The sequence below is a fragment of the Vicugna pacos genome, unplaced genomic scaffold, assembly GCF_048564905.1.
Source record: "Vicugna pacos unplaced genomic scaffold, VicPac4 scaffold_74, whole genome shotgun sequence".
In the NCBI taxonomy this organism is placed as follows: Eukaryota; Metazoa; Chordata; class Mammalia; order Artiodactyla; family Camelidae; genus Vicugna; species Vicugna pacos.
In genome coordinates, this window is record NW_027328755.1 from 223047 (window position 1) to 246885 (window position 23839).

General features: G+C 40.6%; 1 long non-coding RNA gene across 1 annotated transcript; it reads right to left on the bottom strand.

Moving 5' to 3' along the window:
• Positions 1-389: 389 nt before the first annotated feature.
• On the bottom strand, positions 390-14497 carry LOC140694635 (uncharacterized). Its single transcript, XR_012070213.1, has 4 exons — positions 14307-14497; positions 14034-14130; positions 7296-7419; positions 390-638 (listed from the first exon to the last, which is right to left on the bottom strand). It is a non-coding gene; the product is annotated as an uncharacterized lncRNA (long non-coding RNA).
• Between the last annotated feature and the right edge of the window lie 9342 nt (positions 14498-23839).

The following is a 23839-nucleotide window of genomic DNA, read 5'->3' on the forward strand; positions in this document are numbered from 1 at the left end:
TATGGTAAAATACGGTGGAATGACTGCTCTTATTTTAGTTTCTGCAAACACTTAAATGGATGGATTTCTATCTCCATTATACAAGCACTGCTGGGTAACCTTTAGAGCCATGTGAGGATCAAATGAAGTGAGTACTTATTAATACTATTACCATGCTTCTACTGAATTAACACTTCAGCAACAGTATAATGGCCACGCTTCTTAACAACTGCCTCTGTAAGAGCTCTTGTAAGTCACAAATAAAAATTATAAAGAAAATATATTAAAATAATAACAATTACAGTTACAACAAATATGTTGTTTATAGCAATGATAGTGTTAGCATCTCCCTCTCATATTAAACAATACCCAACATTGGATTCCTTAGGAAGCAATGCCAATGCATGTTTGGACTTTTCAAAGTCTTCAGCCCATGAAGCCTTTTTACTCACATTGGTCCACCACAGCCAGAATTGCTGTTCCTTGCATGGTGGGCTGCCACGCTGCAATGTCCTGGGCTTTTTCTGGCACCATGCGTCTATACTGGATAGTCAAGTTTCCACATACCCACTCTGATTTGCAATATATTGTTCTCCAGAGCCAACGGAGGGGCCACTGGAAAGAGGCCACAGATAAGGTGGTGAACCCAAACTGAATACCTGTTAAAGGAATGGACACACAACATGGAGTGGTGGATGGATGGAAGGACAACAACAATTCCTCTACTCCTGTAAAGAGAGAGGGGCAAATGGTGAACTAAATCCCAAAGAGAAAAGACATTCATGGTAATAATATTATTCAACAGTGAAAGAATCCAAACAAAAGGCAAATATAAAATCTCTCGGAAGAAGACTCATTACAAACTGTTTCTTTCACGTATATAACCTTAGTAGGAATAACATACTTAAAAATCTTCAACCAATCATAGTTATTTGCTGGTAATAAACTTGGGAATCTTGAAGCATATTATTCACTCTCAGTGTTGATAATACAATCTTGGAAGATGATTTGTCATTGAGGATTAAGAAAAAGAATACTGTGGTTGTATATAAGAATTTAAAAAGGAATAAGGAATGTACTTTTGGGAAAGCTCTGCATAGAGAATGTTGGAGGAAATGCACTGAAAATAGGCAAGTGAGCAAGCTCCCTTGAGTCTGGGAAGGTGAGTGCAGCACATTCAGAGAGTCTATGAAGTTATTACAAGTCACAGAAAGGTATGCAATTAAAGTGTCTTCCTAAGCAAAATATCCTTCTTCAGGAATTTTTATCTTGATATTTCTATGGTCTGTGTGGTCACAGGAAGTCAAAGTTATGGTGGTGGCTTAGAAGTTCTTTTCTCTCTGTCTGTAATTTACAGGACATTGCTACAGATGGGGCAGCAGAGATCTGCGGTAAGCTGTTCCATGGGGTGGGGGAGCAGTTAGAAATGATAAGGCCAGAGATCTAAAAGACTTTTAGACCCTAACTGGCAGACTTTTAAGTAAACTAGCACAGGTATGTAACTAAGACAGTGGATGAGAGGCAAGTTTGTAGTCCCTTCAGTGTTACTGCTCAGTCAAGGGATAGGGACCACTCTGGCCAGGAATGGCAAGACAGTGGATTGGGTGGATGAGTAGGAGGAGCTGACATTTGCTTCTGACCTGAGAGGCAGGGGTGTGTTGCAGAAAAACTGACAGTGCTGGAAAGAAGCCTCATGTCCACAGCCTAAAAGGAGCTGTCATATTCAGGGAGGTCACAGAGAAAGAACCAGAGTTAGTGATGCCACAGGGTCAGCAGCGTGGCAGCAGTGATATCAGTATATGTTTCCATAACCCACCTAACCCTACATGAACACATCTGCCTACAGGGGGCAGGTAAGTAGCAGAAATATGTGGAGTGGGTGCAGCCACTGGCAAATTGGCAAGTGGACATCTTAATGAAATGCACTGCTCACAGTCACCATATTGGAAAGAGGGCCCCACACTGTCAGATCCCTTTCTTATTCAAGAGAAACTAGAAATTAAGACTTCATTAGCAATCATCCCTCTTCAAACCCAGAAAAGATATCATTTATAATGACAACAAAGGCACAGACTATTCAGAAATAAATTAATGAAAAATGTTAAAATGATTCTGATAAATGACTTAAAAAGAGAAAAAAATGATAATTGAATGAACAGTAGAATGCACCATCCTCTTCAGTTGGCAGACTCAAATTTGGGGGACTTGAACATTTTTTCTCCAAAATAAATTTAGTATCTGAATGCAAATTTAGTTAATAATCCTGAATGGATTTAAGAAAAAATTCTGAAAGGTGATCCTAAATTTCTTCCAGAAATATACACAAATATACAAATAAAATAATGAGGAGGGATGTTTGAATTTGTAATATTAGGGACATTCTGGAAAAGGATAAAATAGGACCAACTGTAGGAGATATTAATCTATGGTCATGGAAACAGTATAGAAATAGTGCACTGAGAGAATGAATGAAATAGAACACATTTCAAGAATAGACGTGGATATTTAAGAGATTTTAGAAATATTATAAAACTGACACTTAAAATCAGTGGATTCAGGTACTGGTGTAATTAGCTAAATCATTAGAAGGCCTGGTACACTGTCCTCAATTTTGACATTAAAATAAATTCCAGAAAATTTTTAATTAAAAAATAAAACACTAGAAATAACCCAACATGATTTAATCTGTTCAGATATTCAAGCGAGAAGAACTTTCTAAAAAGCTTTTGGAACAAAGACCAACAAGAGCAAAGGCCTAGCAACTCAGCAAGGCCAGAAACGCCCCCTGTAAAACAAAGCTGACCCTCTCCCAACCCTCTCTCACGGACCTGTATTGCTCTCTGATACTTTCTATACTTTCTTCTTCCCTTTAAAGTCCAGTTTCTTGGAGAAGTGCCTGCGCTGATGACTCCTCCAGGGCTCAGAGCCCTGCATCCCCCACAGCCCCACCACGGCACTGATACAGGAGTTGCACTGCCGGTGGCTGCGTGTTTCAAACCAGTGGGCATTCTCAGCTCCTGTTTATTTGATTACCAGGTAGCTTTTGCCGTGGACAAATATTTTCCTTTCAGTGGAACATTTTCCCCCCTTAATTTTTGTTTTACTTAAATAAATTTTAAAAGCCCAGGCAGAAAAGTGTGTGTGCACATATGCACACACACAGATACACACAGATCTGTTTTTTAAAGGCTACATTAGTGTAGTCCAACTCCGCCTTTTCCTCAGTTTAGACAATTAAAGGTGGGCTTTAGCCCTTGCTTTTATGCCCCACACACCCCCCCTTTCTCACTTCGCTCCCTTTAGTCAGTGTTCAAATTCCTCTTAAGCCAGGTTACAGCCTTCTCTGTGTTGCCTCAAATCGTTTTCTCTCAACTGCACTGCTATTCTTCTTTCTCTTGGTGGACCTCTCTTCTCCCATTTGCCATGTACATGGCCCTTTTCCCCAGGGCCTCGTCTTCAGTCCTCCACCTGGCAGGACTGAATCGCCCCCACGGCCTCACCCACAGCTCCTCTGAGCTCCTGACTGGTGAATCCAGCTTAACAACGGACATCACTCCTTATATGTCCCATAGACACTTCGCACTCAAAATGACACACACAGAACCATCTCCTCGAAACCAGCTCCTCTCCTTACACTCCCCCTCCAGATCTGCTCTCCGGATGGGTCACTGGAAAGTCACCTCAGCAGCTCTGCGGCCCGCCGCCCCGGCCCTCCAATCCCCACTGCAGCAGTCACCACTTCTGCCGCCCATGTCTCTCTCTTTCTGCCCACGGCCTCTCAGCAGGCGTGTGCCATTTGTTGTCTGGGTTACCTGCGTTGGTCCCCGGAATATCCTTTCCCCCCAAAATATGGGCCTCTCCCCCTAAAATAGTATCTTCCATTCTGCTGCCAGAATAACCAGATATTCTGCAACATAAACATTATGCAATTCTCTTACTTACAAATAATCCAATATATCCCTGCTTCCTTAAGGATACATTGAAGTCTAAGCACACAAGGCCCATCGTGACAGAGGCCTTGTGCACCTGACATTCCCACCTATGGATCCTTTGTTCTAGCCCTACTTGTTGTTCTTCAGTCTGGCCAAGCCGCTTCATGCTGTGTACACATATATGTCTCCACCTCTCTGCATGAAGTGTCCACTCCCTCTACCACAAAATAGAGAGCTAACGTCCTTTCACCTTTCAAGATTCAGTTCAAATATTTCCAGCTCTAGGAAGTCCAATTTGTGTTCACCTGCTTAGCAATCCATCAACTACTCGCCATGCCTCGCCTAGCCTGGGGAATGCAGACACCAAGTCTTACCTGTTTTGGTCTCCCCAGCAGGTGATACAGTGTTTGGCATAGCAGTGCTCAATGCTTGTTGGTTGGATAAATGAATGAATCAGTAAAGAGATGAGAGTTCTAAAATCGCCCCCAGTTACTCAGCTGCCATTTTGGGAAGTTCATTCTGCGGAGTTAAGGAAATGTGAGTGCAGGTGGTGGGCAGACAGAACAGTGGTGAGGGCGTGGGGGAGACAGGCCTGGTCCTGGAGAGCGCAGGATAGGCGTGGGTGGGAGAGCACTGGAGAGAGAGGGAATGGAGGGGGCGGGTGCAAGGAGATGTTGAAGAACAACTGATATTAAATGCAGTAAATTAAATGGAGAACATAATATATGAAGGGGAAATCAAGTTAACAAAGCAAGGGTGGAAAAGGCAGTACCAGAGATGAAGAGCTCTCACTTCATCCCTCACAGCATTCCACTTATGGCACCCGCCCTCTGGGAAGGCAGCGTCAAATTCTTGAGAGACTGGTGTTTGTGCTGTGGGTGCTCTAAGTACAAAACGGTATCTTATGGCTTCCAGATTTTAAGACTGATAGATAATTTCTCTTATGTCCCATGTCTGAGTTCTCAGGCAGCAGGATCATTCGCTGGTGGGGGGAGAGATATTGTGGTTAACAACTCAGGGTTACTCTAATAATCTCAAAGGACAGTGGGGAATTCATGAAAACAAATAAAAGAGAAATTTCACTCAGAAAAAACCATATGTCATATAGAACTTTGTGGGGGCATTGGGGGCAATGTTACCGCCACCTCATCTAACAGTTTTATTTGAGTGTGTTGAAACTCCAAGCTCAAGTCACTTAAACAAGTAGGAGAACCAGGGTCCAGGCTGTGGTGCTCCAGACATGGACGGGAAGATGAAAAGCCTGACTACTGCCTCCGACAGGATCAGTCCAGTCGGGGAGTACAATGGACATGGACACGATCACACACCATCAAGACAAGAATCAAGTGCAATTCATGCCTAGACAGGAGAGCAGATAATCTCTAAATAGTGGAGGGGTCCCTGCCAAGGCTTGGCAAGTGTCCTTCCAGGCAGAAAAGCAGAGAAATATAATTCAGGCGAAGGAGACTAAGGTTGGTGGCTGGGTGCAAGGCCTAACGAAGCACAGATGGAGGGCTCCAGGGTCATCTGTCAGTAGCTGTTCCCCTTCAGCAGCTAAGAGGCATAACTAAAAAGGCAGGTGGGGTGTCATTAATGATCATGGGGAAAACTGGGAGGAGGAAATTGAGGTCAGGAGATCACCACCAAAGGCAATTTATTTTAGAGGAACAAAAATAATTCAAAAAGCACTTGGAAATTCTATCTCCCATGAATGAAAAGAACACAAAATAAGTTTCACTCCAGCGTTGAATACAGAATAACAGACTGCCTACTCTCAGAAATGGATTGAATTTTCTAATTCATCAGGGATTATTTAGATAATAGGAAAACGAATAAATCTGAACAATCTCTCTAGAATAGCTGTTACTCCATCCTGTTATGTAGGGTAGAGTTAGGCTGAATTATTTAATTGATATTTTAATGAGACTATAAATTTCTAAAAGCCTTATCAATTTCTCCCAAAAGCGTACAACTTTTCCTTTCATGACATTTATTTGACTTAATTAGAATAACTTTTTTCCAAGGCTTTTTTTGTGTGTGTTAAAATACCTAATGATATGCTGCCCCCAGAATGTTGTTGCTATTATTAATACTGATAATAGCCCCAATAAGACATATTTACAATTATGACTCATTTTGGAATAACAGGTCATTGGTTTAAAGTCCTTTTGAAAATAAGAAGAATAAACGAACATAATTACTACACCAGGGACAGCAGCTGCACCCTTAATGGAACCTGGTCACTAAACACAACAAAAGCAAAGATGAAACTCAAATCAGACACCAGGCCACAAAGCATAGCTGACTGAAGATGCCACAAGATGACCTTTCATTCACCGAGGGAACCAGATGCATTTCTATGTATAATGTATATTGTTAAAAGCAATTATTTTATATATAGAATGTAATTTAGGAAAAAGAAAACTCCATCTGTAGACTTATAAACAGGAAGCACAAAGGGGTGCCTTTGCCAACAAGAACCTGCATGCATAAATGCAAAGCCTACTGACAAAAATCCTTTCCTGTCTCCTAAGCTTAAAAAAAAACTACTTCAAGGCAGTGGTGAGCTGAAAGGGCTCAGATACAAAACGTGCACATCATCAGCCTTCTAGTAGATAAAAGTGCGCCATGCATAATAGAAAAGATAACGTTTCCTATGGAAATCTATTTTGAGATTCAACAATTTAAAGGCAACTGAGAGCTCAAAACCAAGTTCAACCAAAGAGGAACAGAGCCCAAGCAAATGTACAGAAATGGACAAAGTCATTGGAGAAGGAGGGGATCTGTGTTCTACCGATACTCCAGATCAGCAAATTCATCCTGAATTCAAGCCAGTGATGTGACATGATGTCACTCAAGGAATCAGGCAGAAACCATCAGCCAGAAGAAATAGGAACAATATCAAAGGCAGGTGTGAGATGTGGAAGGGGTGACCCTGTGAACCTTGCTGCAATGAGGCAGGATGTGCTTGCGGGCTTTCTGCACAGGCTGGCTGGCTCACATGACTCTATTTAGAAGGATATCAGCCAACAGCTGTGCCACACGGGCTACAGCCTGAGCTGAGTCACATCTAGTAACGGTTCTGAGTTCATCCTTAGACGACATGACCAGAAGGATCTGAGAATCAATGGAGGAGACGTATCTGAATGAGTATTCCATTTCATTCCTTGGCAGTAAATCTTCAGCTTTGTGCAACATAAATATTGACAAAGATACACACAGGCACCCTATTTGAAAGCCTGACTGCATAATTGCATCTAATCGAGAAAAGCGGGCTCCGTTTCAGTATGCTAGGACATTGTTTGGCTCGGTAACCAATGCTTCTGAGACCCAAAGCATACTCTAGTATAACCGACAGCACAGAAATCTCCATTGATGACTTACTCATTTCAGGGTATTCATAAAATAACCCCAGTTTGCCCATGGGATACAGATGGTTTTCCCGTTCCCATCGTGGGTTGGTCTGTTCTGCTCCCAAAACTGTGGCATCATTAGATTCATGATCCAGCTGTCAAACAGATCAAATTATAAGGCAGGATATTATCAGACCAAGGTCATAAAGGTATTACTGATATCTCAAGCTGAACACATCATCTTCCCAAGAATTTAATTTCTTGTTTTCAGGATAAATTTCTTTTTATTGCTGCCTCCCTACCCTCAAATATTGTGAAAACTAGTCCTAACTACGTGCCTTGGGTTTACCAAAATTGTAACGACTACTACTACTTTATCTCCTACCTCCTTTTCAGGTGTTCATTTTAGCTTTTAGAAGATGCCTTCCCTCATTTGTCTTTTTTACCCCCACTTCTCTCCTATTATCCACCATGGCCTTTCCAGTCTGAAAGTCGTCAGAGAAAATAAGTAAAAGAAAGAAATACAGGTTCTGTGAGCTGGTGATAAGTGCTGTGGAGGAAAATAAAGGAGAGCAAAGAATGTGTGCTAGGGAGGAGTGGGGATGGGGCAGTGACCTTTGAATAAGGCAAAGACTGAAGCAAAGGGGTGGGCAGAGGAGGGGCAGAGGAAACAGTGATCACAGGCCTGGAGGTCCCTCACGCTGGACAGACAGCATGGAGACTGGTGTGGGCCACAGTGAATAGGAAATAAGTGGTGGTTTTGGGGGTGGAGCCTTAGAGGCTGCCGTGAGGATGTGGGCATTTTTCCCTTTGAAGGAATTGCGGAGCCATGGAGGGTCACCGAGCAAAAATGTGATACTCTAATGTTGGATAGAACAGGTCCAAGACCCTAATACAAGCTGAACAAATCAAGGGACAAAGAAGTGACATGCCACCTCAAATTCAGTGCAGAGCTTGAAAGAAACACAGCCTCGACTCCCAGCCCAATGCTCTGTCCCCTTCTGGATGCTGTCCCACAGAGCTGTCTCTAAAGTTATGTTTTTTCCTCACTCAGAGGCTTGTGGGCCAACTGAATGCTTCCCCCTTTTCAAATGGCAATTTATCCTGAAAGGAAATCAGAGTTGGCAGTGAAACAAGGCATGGACCTGTAGCCTACAGAGCTGTTGTCCCTGAAAGCAACAGCTGGCGCGTGGTTTACTCGTGGAGTTCAGCAGAAGAGACAGAGCAACAACAGACAACTTAGCATCTGGCTGAGTTTCGGCTGACTGCACTGCACGTTTGGATGTATTTCAAATTTGGACAGTGAGGCGGCTTCACACGAAAGGCAGGTGTATACATCATACATGCCCACACGTCTGTATGCATACACACGTAGACACACACAGAGCATATGATGTGACTTGTAAAGAGCTGCCTCTGCTTGGTTTCCCACGGCCTCTAATTTCAGCATTAACCTTTCACTGGCCATGCTCCCAGGTTTGCTACGAGATTTCTTTGCAATGGAACATGCCCTTCGCTTCACAAACGTTCCCCAATTCTTTCAATGACATTAGGGGAAGAGCAGGGAGCCCTGGGAAATGCTGGGGATATGGACTCGAGATACCCCTGAATCTGAATCCACACTTCATGGCTTATTTGTTATTTAACTTTATTTACATTCAAAATGCAATTGTTGCAGATCTCAGAAGATGATTTACACTCACTGCTATGGCAGAATGTTGCGGTTAGTAGACTCACCACAGGATCCTCTTATTCAACACGTTCTTCCAATATTTCAGATATTACTGTATCACAAATGCCCATTTCTATATTTTGATATCTGCTTTTCAGTATAATTATCTTTCTTCTTTATTCTCTATATATTATGATTTTAGAACATTTTTCTGAGAAGTGTTCCACAGGCACTGTACATATGATACTTGGATAAAGAGATCCTGGAGATCAAAACCACATTTAAATCCTTAGATAAACTCAGCTGTGTCATATACATGGCTAGGTTTAGTCTGCTTACTTTGTTACTTTGTTTAGTAATTTTTGTTTCAAAGAACAAGATCCTTCTGTATAGCACAGGGAACTACACTCAATAACTTTTAATAGCCTTTAGTGGAAAAGTATATGACAAGGAATATATATATATATATGAGCCACTATGCTGTACACCAAGAATTAACACAATATTGTAAACCAACTATACTTTCAACAAAAAAAGTTGAAATAAAATTGAGAGATGAAACTTCCACTGCCCAGACTGCTGTCACGATGAAACGATTCAAAGCAGGCCAGGTATTAGCAACCCCCCTGACACAGCAAAACCCCATGTGGGATCTTCCTTTTGAGCAGCACTGGCTATCCGGCTGTGGCCACCTGTAAATAGGGTTGAAGTCACTTAGACCCTTGGCTTGGGATCACTGTGGCCACAGGGGTGGGGGTCACTGCAGCACCTACGAGAATGACGGGGCCAGCCTCCTGCTGAAGCCGCTCCCCAGGCCACAGCCCGGAGCGCTGCAGGCAGGTCTGAGGTCCGGCCGGGGGCGCGCAGCTCCACAGCCACTCGGAGCCCTGCGGTGCGGGTGGCGCTGGGACTACGCTCGTCCATCACCCTCCCTGGCACCCAGACTCGGGATTCTCCTGGGGGAATTTTTCTCTGCCTCATACTTCCTGTCTCAGCATTTCTGGAATCCGGTCCATGCCACAGGGAAGCAGGGCTTTTACCCTCCGGGACCCAAATCCATCACTGTATGGATCCAGGGTGAAACTTCCATGTTAAATCACCTGGCGCTCCCTTCTTGTGCTGAAATGCCCTCCCCTGTCGATGGCATTAGGTCGTATTAGAAGTCCCGACTTGCTTGTCCTTAGCTAAGACTCTGAGCCTCTTGCTCAGTCTTCCTGAGTGGAACCACTCATCTGTGGCAGAAAAGCTTGGGCTGTCGTCCACCCATCATTGTCCTCGGTCTTTTGGGTTTTCTGTTGGGTTATGGTTCTCGTGCAGGGATATCAATTTGCACATGAGAAGCAACTGTAGACATTTTAGAAAATACAGACACTGGATCCTCCCCCCTCTCCTGCCAAGGCTGGAAGCTTTCTCCATCTAGCAGGGGTTACACAATCATTTGCTTGGGAATTGACCACACATATTGGCATAATCATAGTAAATTGCCCTTTACTCTGTGCTTGCCACGTGGCATTTTCTACTTCATGTTGTCTTTGCACCTTCATTATCACATTTAATCCCTGCATTATTGATTATCACCATTTCTGTTGAGGACACTCCTACTTGCTAATCTTGAATACAAGTATCTTTGATTCTCTTAATCTATTTCATTCCTGAGTTTCCTGTTCCTGAATTTAAAGAGTGAATTATGGACACATGTAAATAAGATTCTCTTATTATATGTATCTGACTCATCCTCTAACCAAATCATATCTGGAGAAGAGAGATTTTCTCTTTTAAACATTTGTTTTTCTTATTATATAGTAGTGCATACACATAGTGGAAAATGTAGAAAACATATAAAGTAAGAAAATTACAGCCATACATTATGTAAACACCAAAGGACAATGCTATGTCATTTGGGGCATTTAACTATTTTTCTTAATATTTTATCATAAAATTTCCCTAGGAAAGTTGCTTAACCCTGGAATTGTACTAGCCTTTTGTCCAGTACAGAATAACATTCCCAGAAATGACCCCAACATCAAAATAGTATGTGAGGCTGGGAAGGCCACAGGGCACTCAGCTTATTCTCTGAGTCCTACAAAGAATGCTGTTAATTCACTGATTTTACACATTCGATGCCTGTGAGTCACTCACTCACTCAGCTGGCTCGGACTGAGACCTACTTTATACCAGTGCCAATCCAAGTGCTGGGAAGACCCCAGAGGGAGCCTGGATCACGGCATCACTTTCCTTCATTTGCTCCCAGAATCCTACTCAAGAACCCCACATGGGATTGGGGGGTGGAGGCAGGTGAGATATGGTGAAATTCATTTCATTATGTTCCTTTAGACATATTCAAATAGCATGAAAATAGTAGCTAATTTTGATAAGTTTTCTTTTCCCTTCCTATGTATTTTTGAGAATGGGTATAGTTTTGGTGCAGCAAGAGTAATTGATAGATCTTTGGTATGGTAGGATTTTATATGAAAAATTAAGAAGGAAACTGCACTTATACAAAGAGAAGTGGCAGTGAGGAAAAAACAAGCCACCCTTGAACTTGGCTACAATTCAGAATTCCTGGTTTTCAAAAAAGGGAAACAAAATTCAAAATAAATTCCCTAAATATTTTAGCCCATAGTAGAAATACATGGAGGCAAAGTTCAGCTCACTGGAACCTAGAACAATGTGCTTATTTAAGCGAAGGTATAAACAGACCACATATACTATAATGCATCCTTTACTTTAAACTAGTTCATGTGAGCAAGTTTCATTTCACATGAATTGCTCAGTACCAGTTTAGGAAATATATCCTCCTTGATTGGTAAAAATAGCTCACAGATAACCAGATTCAACAAAATTTATTGTTAAATAATTTACTTATTTCCTTTAGGAAATGCTTTTGAGTAATCTGAGTTAAGTATTTCCTCTATCTGCTGTATTTCTTTTCACAGAGAAAAGTAGTATTATTTGCACATGACCTACTTTTACTTCTCTGGAAATATCTGACTGTGAGCTCAGGGTACGGATTGTCTACTGCACAGTAGGGAAAAAGAAGATTCATTTCACAGCGAAGATCAGAATCTTTTTTTGAGGGGCGTGGTGAGCTGGGGGACAAGGGAAATGCCTTTGTTTCGAGACAGACCCCAGTAATCCATACTGAAGCTGAAAGATGAAGCCATTATGAAGAAATGTGGAAGGACACACTGACACGCAAAGGTGTTCACTCTGCAAAAACAGAAAGAAAGAAAGAAAGAAAGAAAGAAAAAATAATTTAACTGCCCTATAAAGAGAATGGACAGAAACTTGGTAATAAGCTAGAGAGAAGGAAGGTTAGTGAAGGGAGGAGAAACAATGAAAGGGAACTTGGATGCGGTGGGCAGAAGAGCAGGTTTCTGGAGCCTACAATGAAGGATGATAAGAAAAAATAAAGTTTAAAAAAGTTACAAAGTTTAAAATAGTTTAAAAATTAAAAAGCAAAGTTAAAAAAATAAATATTTTTATAGTGGCATGGAAGATTTTAAAATGATGGAGGTTTTTTATTTCAAAATTCAAGTTGTTTGAATTTCTCCCCCATTCTCCAAACAACAGTAAGACCTGCTTGTGTAAGTGGTTTTGGGGGACACCACAGAGAGGGGCGAGCTCTGCAGTTAGGTTGGCCAGGAGCAGAATGCTGGTGTGGAAGGCAAGACAGAAGAGAGTTCAACAGTTTCATGAAAACAGAAACTCAAAGCCAGAAATTATCTTAAAATGGTTAGTGTGGTAGGCAGAAAAATATTCCCCCCCAATATGTCTATGTCCTTATCCCCAGAACATAGGAAGAGGTCAGATTCCCTGGCAAAGGGGGCCTATGGTTGCAGATGTGGTTAAGGTTGCTAACCAGTCGACTCTAAGAGAGACCAGCTGGATTATAGATTTGGGCCCAGTGTAATCACCAGGGTCGTTAAAGGAGGAAGAAAGAGGCAGAAGAGGGGAGAGAGGAGAGGAGATCTGACCACAGGTTCAGAGTCAGAGGCACACAACCATGCTGACCTTGAGAATGAGAAAAGAGGTCACAGGCCAAGAGACGCAGGTGGTCTCTGGAATCCAGAAAAGTCAGATACAGGTTCCCCTGAGGCCTTCAGAAAGAGCCGTGCCAACACTTTTACTTCAGCAGGCTTCTGCATTCAAGAAAACTACAAGTTTAAATTTGCGTTGTTTAGTAGAGACTTTTTCTTTTCTCTTCCTACTACCATGACGTTTGGGGATACTTGTTACAACAGCAACAGAAAGTGAATAGAGTAAGCTCCTTGAAATGTTCAGAAATTGCAGATAACACTGGACTGTCCACTTTGATGTGGGATTGGGCTTATGTGAAAATCAAAAGGACAGTGTGACCTTTGCTAACATCTGCTTTTCTCATTTTAGGAAGAGAACAGTAAGTCAAAACCTCTGTTGTTATTATTTTAGACAAGTGTCTCTTAAAACTTTATGTAACCCTGTGCCTTAGGACCCTAAGAGAGTCTCTTCTTAGAAGAACATGGATTCAGAGAGATAGTGTCTTACATCTGAGTCCCACAGTGGTCTCTTATTGGCAATGAGAGCTTGGGCATATCAGTTACCCTCTTTAAGCCACAGGATCTTCATTTGCAAAAGGAAGATAAGAATAAGGATTGTTTGGGTGATTAACTTGTACACACACACACACACACACACATACATATATGTACAACATTTAATACAGTGACTAGCACATACTAGGCACTCAACAAATTCCTGTTATGGATTTTTAAATGCATATATAAAAGGAGGAGAAATTTGCAGGAAATTGTGGGAAAACTAAGTTCATGGCCCCAAAAAGGGCCATCTCTCAATGGGCTCTGATCAGTCAGTCCCCAGTGGTGGGCTAATAAGCAGAGACTATAGCACTTGGGGATTTATGTTAAACATAAAAAGGAAGGTATTTAAACATAGTTATTAAACATCAGGTACGTTTATACTTTTGGCTGGATCATCTTATCTGGAGAGATTTAATAAGCAGAGAGTCTCCACTGTTCTAGAGATGGGCATGCAGGAAAATGATGTGGGTGGGTGGGCCATTCTCACCCACCCAAGATCACATGACTGAGTACTCACGGAATTAACACCTCTTGTATGTTATTACAGATGGGCTGTCCTCCCATGATTATTGTCAGCTGTGTCATCAGTTCAAGGAGACATCACATGGGTCACACTGGAATATTAGAAAGAAAATCTCATTTAAATTTTAGATAGTTCTAACATGAAATAAAGTCATTATTTTATGCCTAAAAAAATCTAAGGAGCAGAGAGTAAAGACACTCTTCATTGGGCAACTAAGAGAAAACCTGAAACAGGTTAGATTGTCAGAACACATAGCTGTATTCACACCTCTTCATTTCTGTATTTTTACAGCCAATACACCAGATCTCATGGATAAGTCACAAATCTGCCCTTAAAGAATGTGATGTAGAAACACGTGGAGTAGTAGTTGACAAAATGGAACAAGAACACCTTCATGGCTGGGTTGTTCTCATAGTCAGTCTGGTCCTTGGGAGCTCTGCAGCTAGAATAAAGAAAAGGTAAGTCTGTAAAACTGTGAACGGCTTTGAGACCCTATTCAAAGCCACGGACACATGAGTTAACACATTTAATATGTGTGTGTGTGTGTATATATATATATATATACATATATACACACATACACACACACAATTCACACTGTTTTCATACCAGCTGTTTTGAATTTCTTAACATATCCACTATGTTAATTCCAACTGTACACACTGTTGTAAGAGTTTCTCCCACTAAGAAAGTGATATCCCACAAGGCAAAAAAAAAAAAGTCACCTGTTCCTTAAAATTTATAAGCACAACAGTATCCAATGGGCAAGAACTGTCCTCTGTTAGGTGTAATTTGAAAGAAAGCTACTTCTAAACATCCTGCTAGATAATATTCTCTTGTCTCCCTGAAAGGCAGTAAGGTAGGACTATTGAAGAAGACAAACAAAACACGGGGCAACTTGCTAGAAGCATTTGGGGAACATAAAACGGGTCATCCTCCTAGTTCAGAATTTGAATTGGTCTTAGTATTTTCAGAAGATGACCACTGAGCAGACCACTGGGAGGACCACCCAGCCACATGCAATGTGTTGGAAGCACTTAACTTAGGCCGCTAAGCCGCTGGGTGGGATACAAGCCAGAGAGAAGAAACATTTATTATAGAAGCTGCAGCTGATGAGAATGGAGTTACACTAACAGGAACAGCATGGGGGGAAGACACATAACAGTGTGATTACTTGTCCTCTCCGTAACACGCAAGCAAATCTGCCACTGGAACCACGACCCTCTTCCACTTATTTGCAATACAGAGACTATTTACTTTCAACAACAGGGTACATTATCTAATGTAATTGAAATTATTATTAAGCACTGACATATTTACACAGAGCTTGGACATTCTAAAGCTTCCTTTGTCCCTTTTACTAATGCAAAAATGGAGCTAATTCACTTCTCATATAGGCTAGAGAAAATAGGTTTGCAGTTGAAGTTAACTAAAGACTGTAATGTACTGCAATTGAAGTGCCTAAAAGATAGTCTCTGTTTTGACCTGGTTCTAAAACTGGTGTAGAAATTATCTCAGCTGCAGGAGGAGCTTACCAGAGTCAGTCATCATGATTGCCACTTTCTCATATATGGCGTTCAGGGTCACCATGATGATAAAACTGATATGGGAAGCAGTGATGGGCGTGGCCCACCTGCACAGTCAGGTACTTTTGGATTGGGTCTGTTCCATTCAGGTTCTTGGGAAGTTTTGCAGGAAATACAATGAACACTGAAAGTCCGTAGACAATGATCCCAATAACTGAAACAATGGTTAACAGGACCTGACAACCCAAGAACCCAGCAGCATGAGACTCACTAATGATCGTATTTTTACACAGAAAACTTGCCCCCAACCCAGCTTAAACAGAAAACATGCATGTGTTGTAAACTTCACATAAACGTGAGAAGTGATATAAATCGCACGTAAATGCCATAAGAGACGTGAATATCAGTCATGTTAAATTTTAGGGGAGGAGGAATGAAAGATGTCAAAAAGAATGAGTGCATCCACTAATGTAACACGCTGGCAGCAGGAGCAGCTGTGTGCAGGGCATAGGGAATATATGGGAACTCCACTTTCTGTGAATTTTTCTGTAAACCTAAAACTGCACTAAAGAAGGAAGCCTGTTAAGTATATTTTAATGGGTGAAAATGGGGTAACTGGTGGCATGATCTTTTGGAGGGAAGTCTGTGATAGCAGAACAAATGAAAGTAGCCCTTCTACATCTGTAGAATTACTTAGGTTATGAACTAGTTGTAACCCATGAAGGGGATATGCTTCCTTTCAAGGGAGAACCTATCACTGATTCAGGGGTCAGCAGGTGCTAGCTGTCGTCTTCATTCTGAATAGGACCAGTGAAGCTGTGGACATGCCCTGAGGGAAATAGTGGGAGTGACAGCAGGTCTCTGCTGATGAAAGCTTCACATGCTTTTCATACTCCTTGAGATCTTGAAATGGCAGGTATTCCTACTCCCTGCATTTGCACAAGATTCATGTCCCTAATCCACAGTAGTTTTGACTGTGTGGACCCAAGGGCAGCGGGGGTGTCTGAAGCAAAATTTGCACGTGGCTAATAGGGTTTCAGTTCCTCACTAGGCAGGTTTTTTTTCTGGCCACTGAAGAATGAACATTAAAGATCCCATTTTTAAACAGTTTTCCTTCCATCTACCTTCTTGGTCATAGTCCAGAAGCATGTACTCAGTGTCCCTGGCTGCTCCTGATGGGTGCCCCAGAGAGAAAGCTACAAAGAATGTGAATTTCAGGACTAAGTGAACCACATCATGTTATTTACAGTAATAGCAGGCGGCTGGCTTGCACCTGCATGGGAGAGCAGAGGGAGTGTTTACAAGCCCCTCCTGGAGCCACACTCCTGCATCTGGATCCCAGCTCTGATGCTAGCTGTGGGGCCTTGTGCAAATTTCTTAACCTCTAGGGGCTTCAATCTCCTCACCCATATAATGGGGAGATAATAATAGCAATTTATAGGACTATTGTGATGAGTCAATTATTTACTAATTGTGAAAACAATTGGAACATTAACCGCAGGCATGTGAAAAACTCTACCTAAGTATAAGCTATGAATATGGTGACCAAAGTCTTAAAAAGGTGTTTTTTCTTAGTTTTTAAGCCATCAGTTTGTAGAGAAAGCATTTTATTTTCTCCTCTACTCTCTTTCATCATCCTTTTCTTCACAGTTAAGTCTTCATGCTTGTGAAAGGAATAACTTTTTGGTGTGTTTGTGATTAAATGTGAAAATTAGTTAAGGCTGAGAAAAATGTATTATAGAAGGTATATTAAGCCTTCCTCTCTTGTACAGCTCATATAGGCCATTTAAATAGTATGCATTTTTTAAAAGTCTGCATAGTAATTTTTAATTATGTATTAAGTAAACATAATAGTTAAGAATGCGTAAATACTTACTATTGCTTCAGCACACATCTATTTTTCAAAATCCTCACAATCACCCTGTGGGGAAGGTAATATTATATCTCTTTTACAGATGTGGAAATAGAGCCACATGGAGATGTTGCAATTTGCCCCAAATGAAGCAACTATTAAGTGAAAGTACTGAAATACTCAAAGAGCCCAAAGACACACTAACTGTATAGCACTGTCTCCTACATGGTCTGTAAAATCAATTCTAATTCATTTCAGAACTTTTACAAACTTGACACATTTCCATTTTTCTTCCAAGCACTTAATGGGTTCACTATTTCTTAAGAAACAGGAAAGCTTTCCGTTCTCCTTCCTCAAGTTTCTTCTTATTTATCATCTTTTCTGATCATAAATTTAACATTTGCTCATTAAAGAAAATTTGAAAGTACTCAGTAGTGGACAGAACTGCTGTCCTGGATCTGTCCCCAATCTTAGAAGAGGACCCAGAACTTGCTTTAGGATAAATAACCTCCCTTTTGTTTTTAGTCCTGTGATTTAACCTCGATTGACCCACTCTTTCTGAAGCACCAGAAGTAGATCTCAGTTGGTTTAAGACAAATAATACCCCTCATTGTATTGGCCTTGCACATGATTGGAGAATTGGCAAATAACCCAGGAAGAGCCACTATTATGTGAGGAGATACATGCTGGTGCCCATGTGAAACATAAGCTTCTTCTATCAAGAGAGGAAGCTGCCAAAAGAGACCTGTCTTGGTTTGGATGGATGATCTGGGATACTGCGTGCCTAGAAGCATCATGCTGAGACATCTTTGGACACAGAATGAAGACAGGACAAAAGCAGCCCTTGACATCATCTGGGCTAGAGTATCTCTCCTTGACTGAAGCCAGACCTCAGACCTGAGGTTTTCATTTACAGGAACCAATAAATCCCATGGATCCCCATTTCTTGGTTGTTGTTTAAACACATTGGAGATTGATTTTGTCACCTACAATCAAAAGACTCCAACTCTGAAAATGAATAAAAAATAAAATAAGAATAATGCTTCAACCTATAGACATAATTCCTTCAGAATGGTGCATTGTTTGTATATTACAAATCATTTTATATATTAATTTAATTCTCCAATCTATCATAAGCGCAACACTTTGACATGTCATAAAATATTTTCATGGACACACTTTTTCATGACTGCATACTATTCTACTTTGTGAAGAGTTGGAAGAATATTTTGGCTGAGATTTTATATATATATATACACATATAAAAGTATGTCTGTGACTTGCATCCATACTGACTTTTCCCTGCCATTTTGAAATAATTCCTGATTAAAAGTTTTTCAAAGCTGAATTAGTGGATTAAAACATATGAATATTTTTGACTCTTGATATCAACTGCCAGACTGCTTTCTAAGAAGGCTTGAGGAGTACACCAGAAATTAACACAGCATTGTAAATCAACCATACTTCACAAAAATTATCCAGTAACCTAGGCATGGGATTGGTGATCACTGGCAATTCATCCTCATAAACAGAGTTGTGTCACTTGAGAAGTGGAAAACTATTTCATTTTGATGTGCACTGAGTGAATTACCATTGAAGTGTGACATCTATTTTTTCTTTTGCGAATGTGTGTTCATCTTCTCTGCCTTCTACGCTTCTGAGATAATTTGATGTTACCTTTGAAGTGATCTGAACTCTCTATGTATTGAAGGAATTAGCCCCTTGTCGGATTTGTAAGCAAATAACATTCTCTGGTGTTTTGTTTAAAATTAGGATGCTCTGATGCATGGAAATCTTTGTATAATTTCCTCTGATACTTACTGTCCATCTAGAGGTTGTATACTCATCCATATTTATTTGTAGTTTTTTTTCTAATTGTGTTACTTTTTAAATGTTTCTGGAATTTATCACAATATATGGTTCACTGTATGATTTCAATCTTTTCTTTTCCCCCAAGTAGCTAACAAGTGTTTCATTCACTGAATAACCTTTATTTATCTCCCTGATTTGTAATGCCTTCCATCTCTTATATTAAATTATTATTGATATCAGAGCCCATATCTGGACTTCCTGCCTTATTTTATAATCTGGCTATTCTTGAACTAGTAAAACTCTCATTATCTTATTAATTTTTATATTACTAATATGATTTTATTCACAATAAACCCAAATCAATTTTATAACTTCTGATATTTTGGAGATATGATCTTTTAATCTAGAATCATGTGATTAAAGCACCTTTTATATCTTTCAGTAGTTTTTACTTTTATTTTTTGATAGTTCCTACTATCCTTTTGTTAGGCTATTCTTAGACATTTTACCTAGGTTGTTACACTTGGAAAATTTTAGAAATTTAATGCCTCCATCTGGTCTCTTAATCAGACCCTGGAGAATCCTAAACCACTGATCTGATTTGAACAAATGAGGTGAAAAGAATTGGGGGAAGCACTGTGAGCAGAAGAGACTGTGGAACCTCCAGAGCGGCGCCCTGCATTGGCTCAGATGTTCTCTGGAAAAAGTTTCCTCTATGAGACTACATAGTTCCCAGCTTGACTTTCAGTTTTCTCAGCATTTCACATTAGATTTTAAAAGTCTGTGGCAGGTTCTTACCCAGAAAAAGAGCACTTGCACAAAGGGATATATGTATACACTTTCCCCAGGTGGTAAAGGGAACACGCTCTTCTTCCTAATTAAAAAAACAAGTTTAGTCAATCAAGGGATTACACCAATGAAATGATATTTCTCCTAACTGGTCAGTAAATCCTAAACATAATATAAAAAAAAAATTTCAGACATAGCCTCCTTGTTTGTAAATGCATGGGTTTTTTCCTGTTTTTTTTCCTTTTCTTTTCTGTTAACGATGTCAAACACACAACAAAATATGTACAGTGTTCGTTTTAATACTATTTTTTGAAAATGCACATGTGAACAGTAAACTGTTTCCCTGCCATGGTCTGAGCACCTGATGAGGCCAAGATTTAAAGCTCTATTCCTTAGCTTGCCTTTGATTTCAGAAGTGAAGGTAGTGACAGCTTAGGGTCTGTGCAGGACAGAAAGAATCACAGTTGTCTGCAGCTAACTGGTGTCCACTGTGTGTTTCTTGGTTGAGATTTATGTGTTAATTAGCTACAACTATGAAGTTTAAGAGTTTCCATTTTAGAGTTTATATTTAGAATTTTTTAAGAGATGAAATCAGCAAGAATCAAGATTTAACTGGATTATAAAACCAGATATAGTATAATAATAGCTGTAACTAAGTACATGGCCCTTCCTCTGTGCCAGGAAGCCTTCCAAGTAGATTCTATACATTACTTCGACCCGTCCTTACCACTGTCATGAAGAAGCAACTCTCTTATTCTTATTTTATAGGAAACTATGGCACAGAGAAGTTAAGTTGTCCAAGATCACTCAGGAAGCAAGCTGCTGTGTTCAAATATGAATTTAGGCAACTTCATTCGCAAGATCTCACTACCACAACGCTGGCCTCTCTAAACAATGGAGCATGCTTTCTCAAGTAAAGTAAAATACTTCAAATAAAAAACTAAAAAAAAATAAGGCAATTTTTTAAATAAGGAAGAATGATAAAGTTAAATGAGTCTTCATCTTCAATTTTTCAACAAGCATGTCCCAATGAAAATTTAAACTTATTAGCTTGCAAAATTAAATTTAAACTTGGCAGTTTAAATGACCAAAAAACTTCTCTTCAGTATTTTTTGTATGCTGCCAATATGATAAGTTTTTGTTTTTCAGGACTCAAAAGCATTATGAACATCTAATTTTGTCTAAGATTCAGCTTTCATCTCTGAATGTACAGTCTTTCACCAACATATGCTTTTACCCCCATCTTCAGTTGTAAACAATGGGAACTATTCATAATGGGGATTATTAGAAGCTTATTACATTGTAAAAGACAAATGTCACTTTCTATTGGTAGCTGAACCTCATTTTTTTCCATTTATAAAAAGAGGAGTTTGACCTGCTCCCTCCATATCTTTTCAGTGCCAACATTCTGTAGATCTGTGATTCAATTTATTAAATCTATATTTGGAGACATTTTCAGATACTCCTAGTAAAAGCATTTTTTTCCCAAGAGTTATTCATTCTCACAACCTACTGTCCTGCTGCTGCTGACTGCAAGCACCATCAGCTCTAAATTATCTCAGCTGATGGAAAGAAGCAATAATACAAATGACTCAAAAATCATCTTTTCATAGCTCTGGAATGTTGATACAAAGATATACAGTTTTTTTTTTAATTTTGCAGCAGGAGTGGCAGCAATAAATTTACATTTCCAGTTATGTAAAATGACTAGCTCAAACACTGCTCAAACACTGATGGCACCTCAACAAATGTTTCCCTGCTTCTTCTACCCTTTCTCTGACTTTAGGATGAGAGCCATGCTGCTTTGTGCACATCCCAGAAGGAAGGGGGAGCAGTGACCGGGACTTAGTTCAAGACAAAGGGGCACCTAGTCTATGATGAAAAGGAGGCCACAATAATGAAGGCGCATTTAAAAAAATGGGAGTCAACTATAAAAACCAATTTGTCTTTCCTTCTACATCTATGTCATTGCAGCTAATTTATATTTTGCATTTTTTATTGGTGTCATGAAAGGATACAAATCAATGCCTCTTTTCATAAACACTTATACCAGTCTTTTTCTTTTCCCCCTTTTTACTGTTATTATGAAGGAAGGACCTCACTTCTCTTCTGTGTCCACCATTCCAGGCAGTGCTCCTTCAACTTGGCTGCACATTAGAATAACCAGAGGAGCTTTAAAAACTTCCCTATGCCAGAATGCGCCCCCAGGCCACTAAGTACAATCAGAGTTTGCAGTGATGGAACCCAGGCACCAACATTTTTTAAGGTCCCCTGGTGATTCCAACACGCAGCCAAGGCTGACAAGTCCAGAAGTAAACAGAATAAAGTGCATCTAAACAGCGCCCGCTTTTCCTGGGTAATCTCATCTATCTCCACGTGGGGACACCTCGCCTCCTATTCTGGCCAGACTTGTTCTTCCTGCTCAACCGTCTCCCATTTGTACTCAAGTTCTGCCTGGCACCGCTTCCAGAACTCCAAAAGTAAGGTGACTAACAGAGAGACAGAACAGCAGAATGTGGATCTTCAGTGATGCCTGATGCTTCAGAAATCTGTACTTAATATTTATTACACTTAACACTTTGGTAAATGGTTAATAAAATCACATTTTATTTATAGGCGATACTAAAGAATAAAATGAGTTAATACCTTTTGTTTAAGAAAAAAGAAAATGTAGATAATTTATTGAATGTTTGGAAACAGACTAGCTCTCTAGCTCAAGGGAAAGGTATTAACGTGATGGTCAGAGGCAGGTGACTGTATCTGATGCTAAAGTACCTGCTACCAGCACATTATGCCCACTAAAAACACAAATATCGGGGGGAAGGGTGGGTATAGCTCAGTGATAGAGCACGTGCTAAGCATGTACAAGGTCCTGGGTTCAAGCCCCATTACCTCCATTAAAAAAAAAGTAAAAAAAAAGCACAAGTAACTGTCACAATTTAAAAGCACTGCACGGTTCACCATCCAAGCCTTCTCCTCACATCCCTCTGTCTCTTCTGTCCAAAGGACCTGAGGGTGGGGAAGGGGATGAGAATGCTTTAGTAGCCCCTGCATTTCTATTTTCCACCACCACAGTCACACAAACTTAAAATAATATTCTTAAATATGGAAAACTGCCATTTTTCTCAATCATCGGTAATGTAATTTTTAGAAATCGTCATTGTGTTTTAAGACTCGTAACTTTAAATAGTAGACAAAAACAACATGAAATGTTAATTGAAAATGTGGCTTCAGGGTGAATCCCCTAAGCCCTTCTTCCCACCAGACTGTTACCCCTAGGCCCCAACTCTAGAGAAATTGCAGAATAACCACTGTGTCCTCCACCATTGTACCTGAGTCTCTACAATGCTCTGAGAATAAAGAGGAAAAAGACACAGTCCCTGCTTCCGGGAGCTCCTAGGTGCACAGGACTCATTGTGAAATGATGGCTGAGGAGGCGTGTTAAGAGGGCTTGGATAACAGTCAGCAGAGGGTGCTCGGGGCAGGGAGCCGGAACTGTAGCCAAGGCTCTCCCAGAGGAGAGAACCACTGTGGTGAGCTCTGAGATGCCCTAGAATTGATCAGGTGAACTTATAATGTTAAGGCCATTTCTCCCTGGGGAGCTGCACATGCAAAGGAGGGAGGCCAAAGAGAGCCAGGTCCCTTCCAGGAACTGCAAATAGTCTAGAAGCGAGCACAGGGTGTGGGAGGCAGGTGAGGCAACCAGGTGGAGAGATCACAGGGGCACATCACAAAGGACTCTGTGTGCCTCCAAGGTAGAGGAGACATGCAAAGTGATCTAGAAAGAGACAAGGTAGAGGCAGGGAGGACTATTGGCAGGT